At 36.0% G+C, this 24,132-nt stretch overlaps 1 pseudogene; it reads left to right on the plus strand.

Annotated features, from left to right (window-relative positions):
• The window catches only part of LOC107727335 (ephrin type-A receptor 3-like), a 128,895-nt pseudogene that overhangs the window by 73,710 nt on the left and 31,053 nt on the right, over positions 1–24,132 (plus strand).

Here is a 24,132-nt window from a genome sequence, read left to right on the forward strand (position 1 = left end):
CCGAAACACCAGGGGGCCCCCTTGCTCTCAAAGATGATTTAATTTTTTTTTTGAATTTGGCCAGCGGTTATGAAAACATGAATGGTCATTTATTTTAATGTGGTGCGCTGTCACCCTTTCTACGTAAAAATCAGTCAAATCATGTAACGTGAATGTCGTACAGTCTTGCTCGAGACTAAAAAAACGAGTTGAAAGTGTACCGAGGAAGAGATACTGTTTCTCAAGTGCTTTCCGCAAGCGCGATTCGAGACGAAGTGAAACACGAACAAATGCGTTTCATTCATTCGTTCATAACCACTCACTCAAAACCCCCCACCCCCCCACCGACACAGTTTTGCATAGGGCCCCCAGAAGTCTAGGATCGGCACTGCATACAGTACAAACACAAACTGGATTTACAAACAAACTGAGTAAATTAAAATAACACTCTTTTCTATCTTTTTTTTTTTTCGCTCCCAGATCCTCCGTCTGCAGCCGAGAACACTATCTCCACCCTGAATGACACCTCTGTGACTTTAGAGTGGAGTCCTCCCAGAGACAGCGGCGGCCGAGGGGACGTCACCTACAACGTCCACTGCAGGAAGTGCGCCAACAACGGCAAAACATGCAGCCCCTGCAGCAACAGCGTCCATTTCGTACCTAGACAGCTTGGTCTCTCGATCCCTAAAGTGTTGATCACAGACCTGCTGTCCAACACCAACTACACCTTCAGCATAGAGGCGGTGAACGGAGTGTCCGATCTGAGCCCAAACCCTAAACAACAAGTCACTGTCAACATCACCACCAGTCAGACAGGTAGATTGCGTCTTTTCTTCCATGATAATGTTTAAATGATGCTTGGTGTATATTTTTGACAGTGAAACCTGATGGTTTAAAAACTAACATCAGATAGGATCTTATTGACTGAAATTTTGTCACTTTGTGCAGCATTTTGCTTTCAAGACTGATAAATTATTCAAATGTTGCGTCATGTCGGACCTGTTTAGGACGCAATGTTACACTTTAAATGCCAAAGCCGGCACAACACTACATGTTGTCGATTGTTTTTCTGTGAAGAGGTCCTCATTAGATTTTCATAACAAAACACTCTCCAAATATGATTTGAAGGAATTTTTGTAGTCAACGTGTGTGCGTCTGTGTTACAAGAGAGGTAAACAATGTCTTTTTTTCAGTTTCCCCCCTTTCTTATTCAAAATGTTATACATCCCAAACCTTTACGCTGACAACTAAGGTTATCTTTTTTTATTCAATGAGATCTCTCAAAACTCTCCAGTGTTTGACAGCCCTTGCGTCTGGTATGTGTGTTTGCCTTTGTGATGCAGCGTATTGTGGATTTTCTGCTCCGCAATGTTGTTGATGTAGCCAACGATGTTGTTCTGCTCAAGGTCCCAGCTTTCGATATCAGACAAAGTATAGGTTTGGTACAGCCAGAGGGTTGTTGTTGGACCAGATTGGCATTTGCAGATTCCCATCTCGCTCTCTCACACATACACACAACCTCTGTGGAAGTTCATAAGTTCATAGTAATCCAAATGCTCTAAATAATACATGTCATTGAATATGTTATCTGCAGTCAGGACTCGTTCTGTGGTGCTAAAATGTGCTGAAGTCGCAACTGCCCTCACAAATTTCTGTCTCACACCCCTGACGGGCCGACAGGGGTCATCAGTGCAGGCGTGTTCTCATTAAATGTGTGTTTGTGAATGTGTATATGGTGGTATTGGGCCTTGTGTAAGGCTCCGGCTGAGGTATTAAATATGTATGAAGGTGTTGAGGCTGTAGAGGGAAGCTCTTGAGCAGAACGGGCACATGCTGAGAGAGAAGCGCTTCGTGTCGGAACAGGGTCAAAGATCCCAATGATTTATACATTCAGCCACGTCAGACCATGAACCAACCCGAATCCGAATATTATATCGTTTAGAGCAATTTAGGAATTAATGCTGCTCATAAAAATTCACATTTAATGGCACACTCTTCAGAATAAAACTTCCACAAAAGTTATCTCAGCCTGATGCAATGGGAGATACTTTTTAAAGTACCACAAGCAAGTTTCATTTATTTTTATTTAATTTATTTATTTCAGAATTTGTTACTTTCTAGTTCTTTAGAAAATGAAGTGGTTTCTATGTTCTAGTGTCAAATCAAGAACCTATATAAAAAAATGTAAGATCATTAAAATGTAGCTATAAAGAAAAAAATGTTATTTAAAATTAATAATCAAATAGCTAGAGTGGAAGATTGGTTGGGTAAAATGCATTTCTTTCTTTCTTTCTTTCTTTCTTTCTCAATAACATCATAAAGCCTTGGCCATTAGATTTAACATGATTAATTATTAATGCAATTATTAAATATTTCTGTAAGTAGGATAAGTGTTTATTATTTCCATATAATTAGGTATACAATATTTTTACAATTTAACAACTGTTTTCTATTTTAATTCTTCATGAAATGTACTATATTCCTGTGATGGCAAATATGAAATATATTCCATCAGAAATAATTCTAATATCCTGATTTAGTGCTCAAGAAATATTTCTTATTATTATCAATGTTGAAAACAATTGCTGCTTAATATTTTTATGAAAACTGTGATTCTTTGAATAGAAAAGGACAGCGATTATTGGACAGAAATCACTGTCACTTTTGATCTATTTAATGTGTCCTTCTGAATAAAACTATTCTTTTTTCTTCTTCTTTTTTTTAAGAAATGCACCACATTTTTAAATGGTATTGTATTTGTGATTTCAATCTTTTTAAAATATTTTTTTTTTCCAATAATAAATAAAATCATTATCCATTAATCACATACAAATTAACTGGTTAAAAAGTGTAGAAACCTAAAGCAATTGTATCTGAACAGAAAATGACATTAAACGTAATTTACTCTCATGAAGGAGTTTTAGTGTGTGTGTGTGTGTGTGTGTGTGTATGTCTGGTGTCATTTTGAAGGCTGTTCACAGATCTCAGAGCACAGAAAAGGTGAAGGACACCAGGTGAATTTACCTCCAACCATCTGATCAAATATCAGGCCCGCTGTCTCTGCTGCCATCTCCCTTCCCCCTCTCATTCTCTTTCTCTGTCCGTCCTGCTGTAGTGAGAGAGATGAATGGACAGACGAGCGAGACAGAGAAGGTGTTAGACTGTGTTTCAAGAGTGTAATTACCTGCTGTTGTGTGGCCCCCTTTGTCTCTCTTTAGACAAAGGTTTCACTTGTGTGTATGTGTGTAAAGCACTCTCTGTAAGTCTGTAAGGGGATTGTGAGCTCTCAGTGGCTTTATTTTGTATCAGTAGAGGGGTAACTGGAATAAAACCATGTGGGTCAAGAAGCTACGATTGAACTGAGGTGATCTTGAATACTTACAGATAGAATTTTACTATTTTGTATGCACATCATCACATTGTGCCTTTGTCTCACTCTGTTTGCAGTGAATGTGATCCTGAAGGAGAGAAAGAGTAAAGACAGTATCACACTGGCCTGGCAGGGACCCGACAGACCAAACGGAGTCATAGTGGAATATGAAGTCATCTACTATGAGAAGGTACATCTACTTTTCATCTCCTTTCCTTTCTTCTTCTCTCCTCTTTTATTACCATCTGAACAGTTATCATCTTCACACACAGATTGCACACATGCTTCTTTGACCTCCATTAAAAGCTGTAACGATTGCAGTTGTCCAGGCAGCCCTGGCATGTGTAATTGAGGGCTGAAGCATCATCGTGCCTTTGGGAATGAAAGCAATCAGTAGACCCTGTACGCTACAGCCGGCTGCTCACACACATACGCATAGCTCTTTAATTATAACGGAAGAATGAAATCAGGGTTGACGTCACCGATCAGAGAGAATACCTTCACTGTAACACACCTGTATACACAGACTCACTCTCACATACACACAAACACACACACATACAGAATAAAGGTGAACTTGCACACACACAGTTGAACAAGCTGATCTTCGTTATATCCAACTTTTATGTTATATTTATTATTTAAAATATTTATTTATTTAATTTGTGTATACTTTGAGCAGGCTGTACTTCATATAGCCAATATATGTTATATCCAATATTTTATTTAATTTAATTTTGTATTTTATTATTTTTTATTTTTATTATTTTATTTTTAACATGCGCACACAATTGTTAATCAAGTAATCAAGGCTGTGAGGCATATAAATACAGTACATCCTATTTTATTATTTATTTTATACTTAATAATAAATGTAAAAAAATCTAATTAATTTCAGTTCAATAATTTTTTTTTTTTTGCACATATTGAACAGATTGCACTTCTATCCCTAACTCAACCTTAGTCAATCAGTCCTGCACAGATGCAATCGTTTGACCCAGTCTAGTCTGGCACACATACTGGTTGTTGTGCGATTATGGGATGTCAGCTCAGACTGAATGCCCAGATGGGTGTCTGGCATTGGAGATCGTGTGGTGCATGCTGTGTTTGTTGGAACTGGAACGATCCCACGCTCTCAGACACAAACCTGCTCTGCACTCCTTCATTCTGGGTGTGGTGGACAGGAACCAAGTCTTTCCCAGAACCCATTTGGTTATGGGATGCTCTTTAATATTTGAAAGAGATTTATTCATTTTGAAAGGGTGGTTTGACTGTTTTAATGACTGGTAGCTAGTGGCTGATTTCTCTGAGGAATATCATCTCTCATTTTGTCATTCTCGATTTATATGATCAGTTTATAAGATCATATTGCAAGATTTTTTTATTTTTTTTTAGACTTGCATACCTTGAATGCAAGTCGCTTTGAATAATAGTGTCAGCCAAATGTATGAATGTAAATGTAATGCATAACCAGACTGCTGACTGCAAGTAAAAATCAGTCAGCCACATCCAAACTAGCACTTGCAGCCAGCTTTTGCCATTTTTGTGTACAATATGCATCAGAGAATAAGTGAATCTGCCATGTTAAGTGTTAGCTGGCATTCTTGGTAATTACTATAAAATTAATAAACTCACAGTATTCATAGACTGCAGATGTCTGACTCATGTAACTATAATCACACAAATAATCATGTCAGACAGTGTAAATTAAAGCCTTGGCCTGGTATGTTAGCACCCCAGCATCTGCCTCTCTAAAATGACTCAAAATATGACGCCTGCTGGCTACAGTATTAACATGCTGCTGAAATAATATCCCTCATTAATCGTCTTATGTCATATTCTACAGCACAACCTCGAAATTCTGCTGCTCTACATGCAGCACATCAATGCTGCCACCCTGCTGTTTACTTTAAATTGATTTAACAAGTATATTAGACTGATTGGTTAACATTGATAGCATAGCATCACAGTTAAATTTAACAGAAAGCTTAAGTTTTATAGATGTGTAATTTCATTAAAAAAATGATGCATTAAAATTGACGTTGTTACAAAAAAAATCAAATAAATGCTGTTTTTTTTTTTGTGTGTGTGTGTGTGTATGTCTGGTGTCATTTTGAAGGCTGTTCACAGATCTCAGAGCACAGAAGAGGTGAAGGACACCAGGTGAATTTACCTCCAACCATCTGACCAAATATCAGACCCGCTGTCTCTACTGCCATCTCCCTCCCCCCTTCTCATTCTCTTTCTGTGTCTGTCCTGCTGTAGTGAGAGAGATGAATGGACAGACGAGCGAGACAGAGAAGGTGTTAGACTGTGTTTCAAGAGTGTAATTACCTGCTGTTGTGTGGCCCCCTTTGTCTCTCTTTAGACAAAGGTTTCACTTGTGTGTATGTGTGTAAAGCACTCTCTGTAAGTCTGTAAGGGGATTGTGAGCTCTCAGTGGCTTTATTTTGTATCAGTAGAGGGGTAACTGGAATAAAACCATGTGGGTCAAGAAGCTACGATTGAACTGAGGTGATCTTGAATACTTACAGATAGAATTTTACTATTTTGTATGCACATCATCACATTGTGCCTTTGTCTCACTCTGTTTGCAGTGAATGTGATCCTGAAGGAGAGAAAGAGTAAAGACAGTATCACACTGGCCTGGCAGGGACCCGACAGACCAAACGGAGTCATAGTGGAATATGAAGTCATCTACTATGAGAAGGTACATCTACTTTTCATCTCCTTTCCTTTCTTCTTCTCTCCTCTTTTATTACCATCTGAACAGTTATCATCTTCACACACAGATTGCACACATGCTTCTTTGACCTCCATTAAAAGCTGTAACGATTGCAGTTGTCCAGGCAGCCCTGGCATGTGTAATTGAGGGCTGAAGCATCATCGTGCCTTTGGGAATGAAAGCAATCAGTAGACCCTGTACGCTACAGCCGGCTGCTCACACACATACGCATAGCTCTTTAATTATAACGGAAGAATGAAATATAGCCAATATATGTTATATCCAATATTTTATTAATTTAATTTTGTATTTTATTATTTTGTATTTTTATTATTTTATTTTTAACATGCGCACACAATTGTTAATCAAGTAATCAAGGCTGTGAGGCATATAAATACAGTACATCCTATTTTATTATTTATTTTATACTTAATAATAAATGTAAAAAAATCTAATTAATTTCAGTTCAATAATTTTTTTTTTTTTGCACATATTGAACAGATTGCACTTCTATCCCTAACTCAACCTTAGTCAATCAGTCCTGCACAGATGCAATCGTTTGACCCAGTCTAGTCTGGCACACATACTGGTTGTTGTGCGATTATGGGATGTCAGCTCAACACACACACATACAGAATAAAGGTGAACTTGCACACACACAGTTGAACAAGCTGATCTTCGTTATATCCAACTTTTATGTTATATTTATTATTTAAAATATTTATTTATTTAATTTGTGTATACTTTGAGCAGGCTGTACTTCATATAGCCAATATATGTTATATCCAATATTTTATTTAATTTAATTTTGTATTTTATTATTTTTTATTTTTATTATTTTATTTTTAACATGCGCACACAATTGTTAATCAAGTAATCAAGGCTGTGAGGCATATAAATACAGTACATCCTATTTTATTATTTATTTTATACTTAATAATAAATGTAAAAAAATCTAATTAATTTCAGTTCAATAATTTTTTTTTTTTTGCACATATTGAACAGATTGCACTTCTATCCCTAACTCAACCTTAGTCAATCAGTCCTGCACAGATGCAATCGTTTGACCCAGTCTAGTCTGGCACACATACTGGTTGTTGTGCGATTATGGGATGTCAGCTCAGACTGAATGCCCAGATGGGTGTCTGGCATTGGAGATCGTGTGGTGCATGCTGTGTTTGTTGGAACTGGAACGATCCCACGCTCTCAGACACAAACCTGCTCTGCACTCCTTCATTCTGGGTGTGGTGGACAGGAACCAAGTCTTTCCCAGAACCCATTTGGTTATGGGATGCTCTTTAATATTTGAAAGAGATTTATTCATTTTGAAAGGGTGGTTTGACTGTTTTAATGACTGGTAGCTAGTGGCTGATTTCTCTGAGGAATATCATCTCTCATTTTGTCATTCTCGATTTATATGATCAGTTTATAAGATCATATTGCAAGATTTTTTTATTTTTTTTTAGACTTGCATACCTTGAATGCAAGTCGCTTTGAATAATAGTGTCAGCCAAATGTATGAATGTAAATGTAATGCATAACCAGACTGCTGACTGCAAGTAAAAATCAGTCAGCCACATCCAAACTAGCACTTGCAGCCAGCTTTTGCCATTTTTGTGTACAATATGCATCAGAGAATAAGTGAATCTGCCATGTTAAGTGTTAGCTGGCATTCTTGGTAATTACTATAAAATTAATAAACTCACAGTATTCATAGACTGCAGATGTCTGACTCATGTAACTATAATCACACAAATAATCATGTCAGACAGTGTAAATTAAAGCCTTGGCCTGGTATGTTAGCACCCCAGCATCTGCCTCTCTAAAATGACTCAAAATATGACGCCTGCTGGCTACAGTATTAACATGCTGCTGAAATAATATCCCTCATTAATCGTCTTATGTCATATTCTACAGCACAACCTCGAAATTCTGCTGCTCTACATGCAGCACATCAATGCTGCCACCCTGCTGTTTACTTTAAATTGATTTAACAAGTATATTAGACTGATTGGTTAACATTGATAGCATAGCATCACAGTTAAATTTAACAGAAAGCTTAAGTTTTATAGATGTGTAATTTCATTAAAAAAATGATGCATTAAAATTGACGTTGTTACAAAAAAAATCAAATAAATGCTGTTTTTTTTTTTTACTTTTCTATTCATCAAAGCATCCTACAAAAAATGAATTACAGTTTTCACAAAAAGATTAACTCTTTTCAACATGGATTATAATAAGAAAGATTCTTAAGCACCAAATCAGCATATTGGAATGATTTCTGAAGGATCATGTGACACTGAAGACTGGAGTTCAGCTTTGCAATCACAGAAATTAAATTACATTTTAAAATAGAAATCAGTTGGAATCCAGTCATAAAAACGGAATTTACTGTATAATGTGGAATGTCACTGAATTTGCCAAATTTTAGATAAAGCAGAAGTATAGGTCAGTACACTTAAATCAAAACATGATATGGATTACTGTCTGTGAATATTAAGCCACAAAAATTATTTACACTATTTAAATATGAATCTTGCATGTTCTGCGTGGCTCTGTGTGAATGAATGGCACAGAAGCACGGTTTTGTTTACTACACACATACTGAAGCGTGTGTGACGCTCACAGTGTTTTCAGCCTCTGCCGCCTCAATATATGAGTGCATGAACACATGAACATAATCTCGTCATATTTACCAGAAAAAAAATATTTTCCAGAATCTATTTAGCAGAAAAATAAAACATATTGCATAGGGCCTTAAAATTAAATTTTTGTTAAACTTTTAATAAATTGCTGTTTAATATTGTAAGTTTCCTGATTTCGGTTAATTAGACATGCTTTGTGATTCATAAAATGTAATTTAACCATTAAAAGAGAGTCTAGAAAAATTAAAGTGGAAAAAAACGGAATTTGGAAAAAATAAAACAGAATTTTGGAAAAATTAAAACTGCATTTATATCGACCCTAAGCTTTTAAACAGTAGTGTAATCCGCAATAAAATCGGACAGGAACGCTATGCAACTTTTTTTTTATCCTCAATCTCTGAATCCAATTGAACAAATCTCTCTGTAAGTGAATGTGAATGTTGCTGTGTTTTTCCATTCCAGAACCAAAGAGACCAGAACTACACGGTTCTGAAGACCAAAGCCCACACAATGACAGTGGAGGGGCTGAAGCCGGGCACCACCTATGTGTTCAGAGTGAGGGCGCGCACTGACGGAGGCTACGGCAACTACGGTGGAGAGATAGAGCTGGAGACCAGTCATGAGGGTAATGATTTTATGCTTTTCTCAACAGTTTCCTCTTTCTTTTACTTTCTTCTGTATATTTTTGCATTGCTCCTCTTTCCATTGTTGAGCAGATGCTGGTAGTTTCAGGACACTGCTTTTGAATTTAATATGGTGAGCTGGTGTGTGACTTATTTACCAAACCTCCTGCTTATGCGCATTGCGAGGCGAGGACGGTGTGTGTCGCCGTGTCTTGTGAGGACAAACAAGGCTGTGTTGAGTCAATGTTCCTTTGATAGGGATCAAAGAATGGAGGCACATTTTAAAAGGCTTTGGGGCATACGGTAAACACAGAGACCTTGTGGTATATGCACCTAATTTAAAGTATGTTATGGCCCAGCGAGCATCTCTGGAAGCATATCACAGAGCTCAGCGGACCTGATCTGCCAAGCTGAAAGTTAACAGAGTCCAGTATAGTAATTGCTCTTTTAATTATATGAGAAATGCTTAAGCCTCTGGCTCACAGTGACATTCATAAACGGCTTACACCATGTGCATTTGTTCATACGATACACACCAGAGCAGAACAGGCAGTACTGTAAATTGCATATGTTTAGTCTGATAATATAGAAAAATCCATTTATGAAACCATTGGCTAGTGGTTAGGTTATTATAATAGTGATTTCTTTTTCTTTTACTTTCAACTTATCTTTCCAGGAGTTTTTGGTAACTTTCACTTATTGTTAGTTTTAGTTTACTTTTATTTTTTGCAGAGTACTATAGTTGTAATTTAATTATTATTTATTTTAGTTAGGGCTGCTAAATTTAATCTGCATTTAATAGCATTTAGTGCTGTCAAACGATTAATCGCGATTAATTGCATACAAAATAAAAGTTTTTGTTTACATAATATATGTGTGTGTACTGTGTATATTTATTATGTATATGTAAATACACACACATACAGTATATAGTTTGAAAATATTTACATGTATTTACATGCATATATTTATATTCATTTTCATATAATATATACACATATTATATAATTTATATTATATATAAATATATTTAATATACAAACATAACATATTTTTCTGAAATATATGCATATATGTGTGTGTATTTATATATAAATAATAAATATACACATTACACACACATATATTATGTAAACAAATCTTTTATTTTGGATGCGATTAATTGCGACTAATCGTTTGGCAGCACTAATGGCATTTTCATGTTTAATGCAAGTTGATTGTAAAGGTTTCCAGTATTTATATATCATGAACCATGCTTGCCTCTGTTCTCGATGTCTTTTCCGATCATATCCCTCATTGTCCTGTCAAAATAGCTGTCAAAAAGGGCAAAAATCCTTTATAATGTAAAAAAAAAAAAAAATGTATTTAGCATATTTCATGCATCTGGTCCTGACTCAGAAAGTTGCGATCTCTTTCTGTACGTGGTGCATAACTGAGATTGCTGAATGGAGTTGAGTGGAATTCTAAATCAATTCATGTTGCTGGAGATATTCATTTTCCTGAAAGAGGCGGTTACTCATGCGTTGCCGGGCTTGATAAATGATGTATTTGTTTTGAGTAATGAGTCGATTGCGGCAGCATAAAATCCATATACTCGCCGTGAAACTTTCAAACCGAGCCTGTTATTCCCTCTGTTAACATACCTATTTGGATGGCATGCGTAAATTAGAAAATTGACTCCCGCCTTCGTCTACATATTTAGTAGCCAAATGCAGCTGGTTCTGGTTTTTCAAAGGAAACCAAAGCAAAGTTTGACATTGAAGCTATGTAGGTTTTTAACCCTCTTTGGGGTCTAAGAGACCACATACTTTAAAAAATCCTCCAAAATGTCTCCATGAAAGATGTTGTATTGCTTGTTTGGTATAAAATATGAATAAATGCAATACATTTTTCACATATGTCACTATACTGCATAAAAATCAATATTTTGAAAAATGCAATAGTTAAAAGTGAAATATATAAGATAGAGTTTCAGTATTGTTTATTTTATTTTTGCTCTTATTATTAAACACTTTTTTTGTTTCACATAACAATAGTATTATTGCAATAGTAATGTATTTCTTTATTGATTTGTTTAACATTTATAAATTAAATAATAAAATAAGTGTATCAATAATAATAATAATAATAATAATATATATATATTTTTTTTTTCATGTTTAATTTGTATTTATTTTTTTGTCCCTAGCTGATCACGTGCCTGAATATCTTTCTTGTGGGTTTTGATAAAGTCAGAGGAACTCATTGGGGTCTTTGAGGCCAAACAGGAAGCGAAGCAATCTCAAAATCAGAACATGAGGGTTAACGCTGATGCAAATGTGTCTCTTTTTCTCTTTCTCCATCCTTAGATATGCTGGCCATTGGGGACCCTAACCAGTCCACAATCCTTGTGGTGTCCATAGCCGGTGGCATTGTGCTCCTTATCTTCCTGGTGGTGTGTTTTGTAGTGAGTGGACGGTAAGAATAGGCTTCCTTTTAACACCATCTGACCTTTGCTTCGGTCGTTCCGTCCTTCTAAACCATCTTGGAGGAAGGTGTACTGGTCCCGAGGGCTGATATTACAGAGCAAAATAAAACGCTTCTGTTCGTTAGATCTGAGAGCTGCTGTCAAATGGCGATTTTACAAGAAATTGAACCTTGAATTAGAAAATGAAGTGTGGCTTCTTCCATGCCGACGCATTTAAAAGAACTAGAACAACCCAATACAGGCACTCGGTGAGGTGTGTCTTATAGGCTCCTAAAAACCAAGAAGAAAGCGTTTGAAATTGAAGTCTGAGGAGACATTTTGCACAGCATCTTTGCTATTCAAACAATATCTGAAGCAGAAAAGACGGTGCAGTCAGTTGGATGAGATGTACTGAGCCTATAAATTAATGCTGATAATAAATATACTCTGACTGAATTAAATAGTGGTTTCTTTCTCGAACAAAGCTCGCCCGAAGTCTCTAAAAACATTAGCATTGATCTGAGGTGATTGCCTATCCTGCTGAGTGCCCTATTCAGTATTGACTAGAAAAGACCCATGTTTGCCTGCTGAGAGCATGTAGAAATGCACGTAATGGATTCATGTGCAACAAATAATTAATCTCAAACCACTCAACTATAAACCAAAACAATAAATATGTAAAATTGGAATATGCAAGACCAGAAAAAGTGGTGTAGTAGAGTAATTCTCGGCAGGTTTTACTCAGCTTCATGCATTTCCAATTAGAGCTCTCTCTCCGGAGTGAAAGCTGGAAAAACAGAATGCGTTGAGAGAACAGGCAGTGTTGATTGGAGCTCCTCAGATAACTGTAGAAGAGAAGACAAAATAGAAAAGAAGGATGGTCAGTTACTGAAGATGGCTAGTAGTCTCATGTTTTTAGCTCTAATATTTTTAGGGCCGGTGTTTGAATTTGAAAAATGAAATTAAAGACACACATTTTCTGAAAAGATTTTGACAGCATGTTGTCTTTAGTGTGCTGTTATAAATTCAGCGGCTTAAACAATACGTTTCAACACAGTTACTGTCAGATTTAAAATGTTCTGCTTTGAGCAATGTACGTGGCAATGCTCATCCTTATGGCCTTCATTTTTTGTGTAGACTGATTTGTTTTGTTCAACAGTTATTTAGTGTATTTGTTCAATATCTGTCAATGACTCTTTACATTCTTCATTCAGTCTGTGCTATTTTTATACATATTTTGGTATGTTGGTCCAAGTACATTAATGTTCAAAAGTTTGCGGTTAGTATGATTTTTTTTTTTTTTAAAGAAATTAATACTTTAATTTAGCAAGTAATTAAACTAATCAGAAGTGACAGTAAAAAATTACACAACGCTTCAAATTAATGATGTTCTTTTGAACTTTCCATTTATGAAAGAATATTGAAAAATATATATTTACATATCTGTTTCATCTTGTACATCTGTTAGTATTTAAATTGCAGTGTCAAGTTAAAACAGCTCAACTTAAATGACCATAATGAGTTTAATTAGTCCTAATTAAACAGGGCTCACATAAGTCATTCAGACATACTGTAATATGTTACAAAAGCTATACTGTAGACTTGCTAGCATAATGCAGATATACAGGCTTTCCCACAAATTCGAGGCCCCCAAATGCCTTTTTATTATTCCACCATGTGCAGGTTTGCCAGAAGATTATTCCTTTGGCTACGGGCCTCAGGCGTAAGTCTCTACTGTAGCACAGCTGTCTGACATACTATAGAAAGATTATGCAAACAGTATCATTCTTCAGAGAGAAGTCAGGCCTCAATAACCCCTGCCGGCCAGCTATAAGTCCTCAAGCTGAACTGTTGGCTTACTTTCAAACATTGAGAATAGTTTCATTGCATGCAGCTCAGGATTTCAGGGCAAGAGATCCAACAGCATAATCACCTTGCTGCTCTTGCCTAGCCTGTTGAGATGGACTCTAGCCTGTTGAGTCCATTTTGTTTCCTCTTACCATTAGGTCTTTATAGCTGCCAAGTATATCCATCTTTTTTTATAAGAATCACACCAGGAAGAAAGAGCAAACGAATGACAAGTGAAGGAACAAACGAACGAGTGAACGAATGAGTGAAAGAACAAACGCATTAACAAGCAAACAATTGAATGAAGGAACAGTAGCAGAGTGGCTAGTTAGACTTGCAGTATTCAGCCTGTTTTACTTCATTATTTTCAATCTGTATTCCCCATACTCCTCTTCTCTCTCTCTCTCCCTCCCTCTTTCTCTGTTTTCTCTCTGTAAAAACATGAGCAATATTTTGCTAAGGCTGCGGCACCGTTAGCATATTTTTGCACTGTTGATGACTTCACCTGGCTCACAGAGATAATGCATAATTTAGAGATTTTAACATCAGCATTGCCTGTTCCACTGCTATAATACTTGTAGCCTACAAGAAAGACTGAGGCTGGGATCTGTGCTTTAATATAAACGTTTGAAATACAGCTAATTAGCGCCATTCCCCTTGTTGAATGAAAATAGGCGAGCATGATTAGCATACCATAAAAATGCATTTTTGTAAACAGTCATACAGTCAAATTCTCAATAATAAAAGTATAAGTGCACTGGCTAATAGAAATCAAGTTTTAGTTGGAGTCATTAGCGCACAAGCTATTCCTTTCTCTTCTTTCCGTTCCCTGTGATCTCTTTAGTTTTTGTGTGAATAAAATAACAGCTGAGATCAAAATAAGTAAATAAATAAATAATGCTGTTTTAATTTGCTTGTTCAGTGCACCAGGGACTTACATTTGGCTGACAGAATACAGAATATTTGTGGCCTTATATATGGACAACAGGAGAAACTGGCATGTGTTACAGCAGGCAGATGGTGTTCAGTCATCAAATTCGGACTACAAATTTTTTTTTTTAAAGTCTGTTTCCCTAAAAAACAATTAAAACACGGCAGGTGGGTGCTAACGGCTGGGAAACTCCTGCAAGTGTAGCTCTCCGACTTATCAAACATCACTGCTGCTCTCATCATTGCCAGACAATTATTTTTGTTTTTAACTTATGAGAAAGTTGGAAAATCTATTTTACTCCCACGTCTAACTCGCTCTATCCTTTAGGATAATCTCTTTTAAGCCGTATCCTCAGTGGAGCGCCTAATTATTTGGCGTGCGCGCTACACATGCCAATATTTGTCTTTTAATTACATTTTTAATATGTTCTGCTGCACGAAAGATCAAGCAAGCACATTCTTTTTGAATAATTATCAATAGTTACTGTATTTATTTTAAATATTCAATAAATTATTCATATTAATTGCAGTATTATGCATCACAAAGATGATTTTCCCTCATTTAAATAGTTAGTAATAGTTCAGCCAATAATGACAATTTGCTGAAAATGTACTTACCCTCAGGCCATCCAATATGTAGATGAGTTTGTTTCTTCATTGGAACAGATTTAGAAAAGTTTAGCATAACATCACTTGCTCACCAATGGATCCTCTGCAGTGAATGGGTGCCGTCAGAATGGGAGTCCAAAGAGCTGATAAAAACATCACAATAATCCACATGACTCCACTTTATCAATTAACATCTTGTGAAGTGAAAAGATGTGTACTTGTAAGAAACTTACGCATTAACTGTACTTTTTTTTATACATTAATTGTACTTTTAAAAATGTTTAAAATCATAGTGAATTGTCAATTGCCTACATATTTTCTGTATAGTAGGTTGCCTCATGGGGGCGCTATGTTAAGATCACATGACCAGCTAAATGTTGCGTATTACTCCTATTATATACATATTTTATATACATATTATATGCATGATTTATTTCAGTAGTTCCTGATTTTTGGACACTTTTGGAATAAATTCATTAAGATCAACTGCAGATAATGCAAATGCAACTGCATTTCTACAATTGCATGAGTAACTGTAAACATTGAAAAGTATTTGCATGATCCTGCAACTTATTTCCAGGCATGTCTAATGAAATGTGCATGCTTGTTCTCAAGAAAACAAATTGAGATTTTATTTTCTAGAGCTGCCATATTGTGCATCGTGATTTTTCCCATTCATTTGTTCCCTCCCTGGTACACCTCTATAAGTGTATACTGTGCTTTTAAAACCCTCTACCACCTTTTTCAAATATAGTCTGTCATGACGGTGGAAATAATTTGAGATTCTGCAAGAGATCATTCACTTATCTCCTTGATGCTAGTATGGCACAGATGGATTTGTCTCTGTAATGAAAGATGAAGTGCACTGGAAGATTTTCAAGCCGATCTAATCAGACAGAAGCAGCAGCTCTTTGTCAATGAGATGTTATCTTCGAAGCATCTGCTACAGGCCTTGGGTTGTTCTTAAAACTTAATGATGACAGGAAAGTGTGCTTCATACGCTCACTCACTCTCATGCGAGTAGAACATTTCTTCTGAAGCTGAGAGCACTTCATGCTCTCCAACATGTTTTTGATAATTTTCATTATGTATCGAACAGGTTGTTGCGCTGCCATGTTCGTAATGGATTTCTGCAAAAAAATGTTCAGTTTTACCTCAAGTGTGCTTGCGTGTGATAACATCGAAGTGATATCTTTGATTGGCCAAATGGCACCAATTTAACAATTTAATGTTTGGCTCTTTGTTTTTCTGCCCTGGTATAAATGCATCTGTGCTGCTAGCAGACTCACCAAAGCGCCTTCCCATGCCTGAAATTATAGCACAACAGACATAATGATGTTTTAGAGCCAAAACTGCTTATAAACTGAAGAGCTGTCCCATTATAAAAACTGGAATGGTGAACACAAAGCTTCATATGAGCTCGGTTTCCAAGTCTATAGCCAGCGGGCCCTTCTCAGTGCATTCTCATTTACACACTCATGTGCAAACACATTCACACACATGCTTCTCACGTTTATCCAGAGGTGTAATGGTTCTCCCATCCTCTTAATGTGATGGACTGGCCTCTCACCGCAATATACTCGCTGTGTGTAAAAGCACTCTTTGGCAGCGGTGCCGCTGCTATAATTGTTTCTATAGGATGGACGGCACTATAGCTCAGTTCATTTTGAGCGGTGCGATTTGAGCAGCGACTGAAATACCGCACAGTCAGCATAAAAGAGAAGTAAACACTGAGATAATGAAAGCAAAGCAAGCTGCCGCCTGTCAAGCACAATTATACAGGAAGGGAATCTTAAACCTCTTGCTAGGAAAAAGGTGACAGGCCTGTTTGTGTGGTTCGAGCTTTAAGTCTTCGGGGAGGGAGTGTAAATTTCCACGTACTGTAGTACTTTCCTACAGAAAGTAAGAAAACTTTGCTGAGAACAACAAAAGAAAGTTAGATGTAGGTTATGGCATTGGAAATATGATTGGTTTTCTGAGATAATAATAATAATACTTTTATTATTATAAAATAGCATTGCTATTATGCTTTATGAAAATGTAATATTATTATTAATAATAATTCTATAATAATTGTTTTATTATAAAAATAGCATTATTATTATTAGTAGTAGTAGTAGTAGTAGTATTATGCTTTATGAAAATATTTCATATTATTATTATACAATAATATTATTATATAAATATACATATAGTATTATAAAAATATTATTATTAGTAGTATTGGGATTATTAGTATTAGTATTATTATGCTTTATGGAAATGTTATATTACTATTTTATTACATTAATATAATATAACATTAATGGTGTTGTTATGCAGTTTTATGTAGTGCTTTTGTTAATATTTTTTTGTTAATATTCTTCAATCTGGCATTAGAAATATAATAATAATAATAATAATAATAATAGCAATATAAATATATATATTTTTTTAGAATTATAATTTTAAAGATTGCTTTTATCCTTAGTATTTATTATCTCTAATTAAAAGTCAACCAAAATGAACCTGCTATCACACTTAGTCTTATTTACACAGTCGTTTTTCGCCAAAACAAAGGCATGCACTTTATGTCCTTTCATTTTCTTTGGGCCGATTAGCAAATGAGAGTTTAATTACATGCGTGGCCCCTGCATAGATTAGGGCGACACTAGTCATCATGTCAGAGGTCAGACTCCTTAATTAATTGGATTCTGACTGCTGTACTGAATCAAACTAATAAAAAGCGGCTCTCAGAAATAGGATCATTATCACCGCAATTTTCTCTCCTGCATTCTCAATTACTGTAATGAATCGTTAACAAATGAGATGTTTCTCCACACCTATCAGAAACACATCCTGGAATTTAGCACATATCTCAATTTAATCTTTTCGCTTCACTAATAATGACTTTAGCTGGAGTAAATCTTTTTTTTAAAATAGCAAGCACAGGCCTTGGAGGTCTGCCAGGTCTCCTCCAACAGAGAAAGGAGCCAAGAGAAAGTAGCTTAAAGAAATGAGGGATCAAGAGATGAGGGACGAGCATTTTGTTTCGCATTCATTCTGGCTATCTGTTATTGCTTGATAATGTAATGACCGTACGGTGCAGCGATGACGGCTCCTGTGAGCTGGAGCCGTGGGTGTCGCTGATTGCCATTAATCTGAAGAGCCACTCCGCGTGATGAAAGCGTTAGGGAGGCATTTCTCTGTCCGTCTCCATCCTATTAGCACTGTGGCAAACACACCGAATGATTAGAAATCATCTGATCTTTGAAAAAAGCCTGTCGTTTATGCTAATCAGCCATGCTGACAGCCACTGCAGGCCAAAACGTTCCCTCACCAAAAATACGGAGCACTGGAGAGCCTCTCTGTGCATCCCTTTCAGCTTCATTGTCAATTTTTCGAGACTAATTTTGTACGGACACTGTTGTAACTTCTCTTTTGTTCTGCATTGTGTGCAGTGTATATGTTCTGAAGCCCAGAAACAAATCCTATTCCTATTTCTCTCCCTCTCTCTTTATTGGCATGACAGTATAGTGAACAAAGGGTTCAGAACAAAGTGCTGTCATTTGTTAAATTTCTTCATTACCGAATGTTGACGAGATCATTCGCGTAATTTTCATTTTTGTTCATCAGTAATAGAGGCCTCTCAAAACCATTTACTTTGATTCTGACTTCAAACACAGACACTGCTGTCTAATCTGAATTATACCAAAAGCGCTTCGCTTCAGATGTTAACAACGTATATACGCAACTTATTATGCAGCAATCTTCAAAATAAAAGTTCTTCAGTGTTCAATGCAGTGCCTTAGGTTCAACTATTTTTTATCAAGCATTATTTTTCATTGTACATTTGAGTTATATGGACTGTAGAGATCTTTAGAGATTTAAAAAGTAATTGATGTGAGATTCTAGGTTATTTAGATCAGCATGCCGTAGTCACCCAAAACATTAAATTATCTTATCATTTCCTCACCGTCATGTTGTTCCAAACGTTTTTTTGTTTTTGTTTTTTTGGTCCATACATTGAAAGTCAGTGGGGTCCAGTGTTGCTTTGGACCCCACTGACTTTAATTGCCTGGGCAAAAACAGCTGAAACATTCTTCAAAATATCATCTTTTGGGTTTTTCAGAAGAAAGTAAGTCATATGGGTTTGGAATGACATGAGGGTGAGTAAGTAATGACAGGATTTTAATTTTTTTGGTGAACTACCTCTGTAAGAAACCCAGAAACCATTTGAAGAATCTATAATGTCACATCAAGGACTATTTAAATTTCTAAATATCTATATAGCCCCTACAACTCAATGCAATGAAAAACGATGCTTCATTAGACAAGTTGAACATAAGATGCTGCAAAGAACCATTAAAAAAATCTTTATTTTAAAGTTACATTTATACATTGTTAATATCTGATGTCATCTGAAACACTATCTTTCAGAAATCATGACAATATTTTAACATTTTTAACTATTTTAAGCATCAGAACTTTAATATTTCTAAATACTTTTAAAATAAAGGTTCTTTATTGGCATCTATGGTTTCATGAAGAACCTTTAACACCCATAGAACCTTTTCATTGCACAAAATATTCTTTATAGTGGAAAAAGGTTCTTAAGATTTTTTTTGAAAGAACCAAAAATGGTTCTTCTATGGCATTAATGTGAGAATTCCCTTTTATTTAAGAGAATAAAAAGTCCTTTGTGGAACTTTGAAAAGTTCTTCTGCAGCATCAGGCTGTAAAAGTTTTAGTTTAGTTTGTAAGAGTGTTCAGTAGGTATTTTTAAACAGAATAATTTTCCAGAATGGCTAAAACCTTTTCAGAATTGGCTGTAGACATGTTGCAGACCTGAGAAGGTCACTTTGTCTCCTACGCTTCTTTAGTTCTCCCATTAATAAAAAGTAAAATCCACATATCAGCTTGACCGTAGCTGTTTTGTGTCGTCAGCATGGCCGGTTATCTCAAGGTCACATGCTTATTGTCAAATGAAAGGCTAAGGTTGGTCACCTCCCGTTTTAATGCTGTGGAAAACACAAGGTAATCAAACAAGCAATTAAGCATTATGGGAGGAAATAACTTCATGCTGTGCCCTTTGCAGGCTCCTTTCAGGTTTTACAGCTCTTCCCCAGCCCAGGCATGCGCCAAACAGGAAATCAACATTTAAGAGCGCCTGCCATTCATCACTCTGAGATGAGGAGAATGTTTTAAAGGTGGAACAGAGCAGTAGAGAAGGTCAGCGTGGAGGTCAGATGTGTGTATTTTGCAGAAGCCTACGATAAACATCTATGTTCGTTTGAATAAAAATCAAGGTCAAAAAGGAAGTTTAATTTTAAGTGTATTATAAACTGACTGGTATTTCAAAGGGTCATCGCTTTGACCAAACAGTCACTGATTACTCTTTAGCGAAAGGCTTACATGATGCCGACTCTCTTGCTCCCGTTTCTACGGCGGTCCACTTTGTGTTTGTAAAAGGAGATGCCGGATGAATTAAACCAGATGAGGTGATCGTAATTCAACACACTGCTGGAGCGCGAGGGTAAGGGCAGCGGCAGTCATGGGAATATCTGAACCATTTTTTTTCACCTAATTGCGAGTCAGTTAGAAACAGTTGGCAAGGACATGTGGCTAGGGAGGCTTTAATGGAGATGAATGGAATGCCAGGAGGATAGAGGAGAACCCTGACCCGTCCTCCTATTTCTGTAGTCCTGCTTGTCTTGATCGACTGATCTGAATATCGAGAAAGCCTGCTTGTCATATAAACTATTTCTCATTATATACAGCTTGTTTCTGGTCATTTGTCCGAAGTTTGAATTTCGAGAAGGTTTAGTCAAGGTTGAGAAGTTCCTTTGTGTCTTTCCAGCCTTTGAACTTCCATTAGATTCACATTTCAATTTGATACTGTTTGGTTTCAAAGCCTCCCTTTACATCCATATTTACTCAGTTTAAAGGTATCAAACTTTCTTCTTAAGGAGTCTCGGCATAAAAAAAACCATCCATCTGAGCTCACGCAGAGGAGAAAGTTCCCTTCCGTTTGATCACGCCGCTGTCTTTGTCTGGCCGGCATTCTTGATCCTAAAGTAATTCTGTTTTGGGGAGAGCCGTTTTTCACACCAGGCACCTCGCAGAGATGGGGGAATCAAAAAGCGCCTTAGTCAGCTCGGTGCTCAGGGCAGAGGCTGATGGGAAGGGGCTCTACAGCTCTAGGGTTCCTGTTACAGCAGATCACTTTCTCCCCAAGTCTCATTTCAATAGCGTTAGTATGCTGCAGTCCAACTGAGCGCTCCGAGCAGAAAGCACACTGTCAGCACAATCATCAGCTCTGCTCCGACTCAAACCCTCAAAGAGTGTCAAGATGTGGATATGAAAATATAGCAAGTGAGATGAAGGGAGAGGAGAAATGATTGTGATGCAAGTTCCAAAAAGTGAAAAGGTCAGATAAGAGAGAAGGAAAGAATAAAAATAACTGAATCATTGTGCGACATGCATAAAATTCCTGTTTGCATTTTTATAAGTACATTTATTTAAATGCATTTTTGTATATTTTTTTTACATGTGTGTATTTGTGCTCAAAATATTTTTTTTATGTTTTTGAGCGAAGTTGCTAAGGCTGAATTTATGTGATCAAAAATGTAGTAATTTTGTGAAATATTATTGCAGTAACTTTTCTATTTGAATGCATTTTAAAGTGTAATTTATTCCTTTTATGGCAAAGCTGAGTAAATTTTTAGCAGCATTTACTAGAGTTTTAGTGTAACACAGTCCTTCAGAAATCATTTTAATATGCTGATTTGGTGCTCAAGAATCATTTATTAGCAATCTTGAAAAAGTTTAATGCATCTGCTTAATATTTTTGTGAAAACCATTATACATATTTTTCAGGATTCTTTCATGAATAAAAAGTTCAAAAGAATTTTTTTTTTTTTAAATACAATTATTTTGATACGTTATAAATGTCTATTATTGTCACCTTTGATCAATTTAATGCATCCTTGCTGAATAAAAGTATTAATTTCTTTACAAAAAAATTCAAATGACCCCAAGCTTTTAAACAGTAGTGTATATTTAATGATACTGTACTTTGGCAACGTAAAACCTAAATTTTACTATACTAATAAAGCTATTTTAATCTAAATAAGAGTAAAAGTTATAGAATAAGACAAATGGTGATGAATAGTTAACCCAAAAAACTAAAATTATGTCATTACTTAGTTATTTACACAAGCTCATTTGTTGCAAACACTTAGGATTTTCTTTCTTCATAAAAAGGTTAATTTTTGAAAATGTTTAGTGAGAATGATTAAAAGTTGGGTGCAGTCAAGGTCCATATGAATCGTACATTATATTCCAAGTTTTCTGAAGCAATGCGATAACTTTATGTAAAATAAAACATCAAAATAAGTGAACAAATCATTCAGAGGGTTCTGTGAACAATCAGTTCATTGGAAATATTAGACTCAAAATGATTAGTAGATGGATCAGATATCCTTACTTCTAATATGAAATCTCATGAACATGTCAGTGAGAGCTATGTTGGATGTCAAGATTTTGACAACTTAAATTTCTGTCTGTTCATCACACAAAGCTATTGAATGGCTTTAGATGACTGATTTGAATGGTCTGCTTTTATTATACTTTTATGATGCATTTTGGCAAAAGAGTGGCCAGGATATTGTTTAAAAATTTTAATCATGGAAGAATGAAAGTCATACAGAATGACATGAAGGTGAAGAAATGATGACAGAATTTGCATTTTTAGGTGAACTATTCTTTATAGAAGCCACAGTATATGGTCTGCAGGACAGAAAGCTGGAAGCCGTCATGAAAAAGAACGGCGCTCATGTGATAGCATATTAGACCGGGAAGGTAAATTGATATGTAAATTGAGTGTGCGACTCAGAGAACGAGGAAATATGAAGCTGAAATGTGCTAGACCTTCACGTAGAGCAGGAACAGCTTTTTTTCTCCCGTCAGCAATGTACAATAGCAGACCCTGGTGTACCGAACATCTCAAATCTGTCTGCTCTGTGTGGCAGAATGTTCTGGAGAAAGAGAGCGAGAGTGCATTAGGCAGCACAAAGTGATTTGTTCTCATGGTGTTCAGGCCGTACTGAAAGAGCAGAGGCCTTGCTCAACAAAAGCAAGCAGCGCTCGCTCATTTATTGGAGGAACACTGGAAGATTGGAGTTGTTCATCAGGGTGATGCTCACTGCTTTGTTCTTCAAGGAGAGACATTTTGTCAATATAAGATGCACTTTTTCTCATTAGATTTCTGAGAGGCCTGTCAGCCATACGGACATACAGTGAGAACAGCTTCATAAGATTTGTGGTCCTCAATATCCGCATACACACTTTATGTAATGGAAATGTATGCTCGTTATTGACATGCACACATTTTCATTTCAAAACAGAAACTGATTGTAGAAACGGTTGCATTGTACAAACTATAGCAAGAATCCTATTATTTTAACTTGACAAGTTTCCTCTTTGATATAGCATTATTTTGATGCCCCAATGAAGATATTATTATTTGATAATGAATAATAGCCATAATTGATCTTAGAGTTCAAAATTCAAATGTGAAGAACTGGCTCCCTTTCAATTCATGAATTTGTATTGAATTTGTAAATTTAACACATCTATCTATCTATCTATCTATCTATCTATCTATCTATCTATCTATCTGCCTGTCTGTCTGTCTGTCTGTCTGTCTGTCTGTCTGTCTGTCTATGTTTGTTTGTTTGTTTGTTTGTTCACTCATTTGTTCTCTTTTTCGTCCTAACATTTGTTTTTTACAACTTTCTATTGTCTATTTTGTGTTTGTTCTGTCTATCTGTTGCTTGTTCTGTTGTCCGTTTTGTCGTTCTTTCGTTCATTCTATTTATCGAGCTATCGTTTGTTCTGTCTATTGAGCTATTGTTCTATCATAATATAGTTGTCATTCTATTTATCGTTTAATTAGTTGTCTGTCTATCTATCTA

The sequence above is a fragment of the Sinocyclocheilus rhinocerous genome, unplaced genomic scaffold (assembly GCF_001515625.1).
Source record: "Sinocyclocheilus rhinocerous isolate Xijiao unplaced genomic scaffold, SAMN03320098_v1.1 scaffold427, whole genome shotgun sequence".
Classification (NCBI taxonomy): domain Eukaryota; kingdom Metazoa; phylum Chordata; class Actinopteri; order Cypriniformes; family Cyprinidae; genus Sinocyclocheilus; species Sinocyclocheilus rhinocerous.